The following is a 2,680-nucleotide window of genomic DNA, read 5'->3' on the forward strand; positions in this document are numbered from 1 at the left end:
TTATTTTTAGTGTGTTCTTGAGCATTTCATTGTACATGTGTTTTATAAATTTGAGAGAACTTATTGTTCCTTTTTCATCCTAAATCTTTTCTATTATCTTGTTCTTTGGTGTGCATGAAGAATGTGTGTGGTTCAATCACGTGTTCGGCTCAGGGTTTCCCAATTGGACTTCGAACAATTGAACATACATCATTTTATACTCGATTGTCTGCGTATTATGTATTTACTTTCCTCTCCTTGTGTCCTCGTGTGCATATTTTGGAAATACGTTCATCGAGCTCGTGTTTCTTGTTGTTTCATAAGATAAGTACAATTTGTGCACTTATTTAAGTCGTATTATTTAATTTTTATGTCGTCAATTTATTAATTTCTACTTCACTTGAGTTAACTTATATCTTGTTTTTAGTGTTGGACTCGTTTGAAGCAATTGGAGAAGGACGAAGGATCACTTCAATTGGGACGGCAGGAGAGAAAAGAGAAGGCCACCACATAAAAAGGCGGCTCAAGTTAGATATAGGAGACAATTCGGCCAGCAATTTGGAGAGAAAAGGGGCCGCCAATTGTATGTGTATCTCTTCAATTTCTTTCCACTAGCTGGTCAGAAATTTGGACTCCACTTTGGGGCAAAACATTGATGCTTTCAGGGGCTGAATTTGGAACCATTTTGGAACTAAAAAGTGGGCGGCAGCTTGGAGATATACATCGACAATGGCGATTGCAATTTTGATAATATATATTAATCATGTTTCGTCAATTTCTCGGTGATGTTTTCTAAACTTTCTTTATTTAATTTCAACATTATGCTAGGCTAATATTTCTCATGTATTGGATGAAGATGAAACCCGTTATTATTTATTTTTAATTCAAGACACGTAACTTAGTTAAATTCTTGCAATTTCTTGATTAATCTTGCATACTTAATTTAATTATTTGATTGCTTGATCACCAATTAAATATATGGTTGCTTGTTGTAATGTTGGAATGTTCACAATAAGTTTAGAACACTGCATGATTAATAAACGTGCAATAAATTTTAGGAATAAGATTTATCACGTGTGTGATCTTTGAGATAATTGTGAAATTGAATACGTTTTACTCATATGAATTCGGACTAGGAATAGGATTGGGTCGTGAATATGATAGATTTAATTTGTCTTGGAAAAGAAGATTAATTACAATAGAATTATCGATTGTCAAGAATGCAAGAATGAAATTAGCTACGTAATCAAGAATTGGAATAAATAATAATAAGTGGATTCGTAATCCAATACACTCTTCCCATATACATTTTAAATTCGCACTTTATACGTTTTCATAGATTAAATTATAATACTTAAAAATCACAAAAATCACTTTTAATTTGTTCGCTTTGAATCTAATTAAGGACTAGTACACTCAATTAAATTTTATACCTTGTGGGATGATACTCTAACTTACTAAATCTATTACTTGTCAACGATCACGTACGCTTGCGGGTTTCATGCGAACTTCATACATTTGATTTATGCACTTTTGTGCATGCAAGGCTATGATTAAATAGGTTTTTTTCTAGGAAAATTGTGAAAGGTACATACTTTTTTTAGATGGAGGGGGAAGGATTAAAATAAAGTGTATTATCATAAGAATTGGTTTATACTTGGAGGAGAAACAAACATTGTTGGGAGATACATGATATGGAGCTAGTAATGCATTCTATTTGAGAGCTGGAGTTTTTATTTATGACAGGCCGATGATGTTGGTTTCTTTGTAAGTTACTCGACAGTAGTCGATATGATCATTCTATCATAGATGTCCTGGACGTCTGTGCTGAAGGTAGGCATGATATTATTGGTAATTTGATATGTTGCATTGAGTTTAGAGTTCTTCATTCTGTTGGTTATTTTTAACAGTGGTGAGCTATATTTCTTTTGTTGTTGTCTTTCTTAATAGCATAGGTCCACATAATAGTCCGAATTCATTTTCGATGTTCGGAAGCGCACTGTGTAGCATTCTGGCACAATGTGGATTGGTTGTGGAAAGTTCTTTGTCTGGCTTGAGTCTTTGATATGTTTCTAAACTCTGAATTTTTGTCTATGTAGGTCTTAATCCATTTCAGAGGTGAAAAACTATTTCGATTATTTTCTATGAATTCCTTAGCTTGATTCATGTGCGTGTTTGTGCATCGGGTCGCCAGAAGAGAGAGAGTTTAGTTCATGATATCTTGGATAGTTTGTATGTGTGCTTTGAAATTTTATCAAGAGGGCAATCGTTCTGTGGTGCTGATGATGTTATTAACCTATCTAGTATTGATGCTATTCAATGACACTCTAAGTGGCAGTGGGGCTCATCTAGACTTGTTCAATGAATTGAAATTTAACTTAATCGTACTTGAAAAGTTTATATGAGTTATTACTGTAACCTAAAATGATGCTAATACTAAATATTATTACTCATGTAGGACTTGTGTAGCATTTAATCAACTTCATTGAAAATGGATCATTTTAGATTCAAAATAACATTAATAATGTAAGGAAAAATTATGGCTTGGGTCTCTAATCTATAAAAAGTTGAGCAAGTAGGTCTTTAAACTTTATTTTGTGGCGTATGATTCTGTAGCTTTTTAGTTTACTAATGCTCCTGTCAAAATAAATATTGGAGACTGTACACATGACTATTAAAAAGTCAAAATTTTGTGTTAAAA

General features: G+C 32.9%; 1 long non-coding RNA gene across 1 annotated transcript; it reads left to right on the plus strand.

The window, feature by feature from the left end:
- Window positions 1-1,580: 1,580 nt before the first annotated feature.
- On the plus strand, window positions 1,581-2,376 carry LOC111366442. Its single transcript, XR_002697654.1, has 2 exons — window positions 1,581-1,812; window positions 2,079-2,376. It is a non-coding gene; the product is annotated as an uncharacterized LOC111366442 (long non-coding RNA).
- The last annotated feature ends 304 nt before the right edge of the window (window positions 2,377-2,680 follow it).

This window comes from Olea europaea, chromosome 18 (genome assembly GCF_002742605.1).
Source record: "Olea europaea var. sylvestris chromosome 18, O_europaea_v1, whole genome shotgun sequence".
In the NCBI taxonomy this organism is placed as follows: Eukaryota; Viridiplantae; Streptophyta; class Magnoliopsida; order Lamiales; family Oleaceae; genus Olea; species Olea europaea.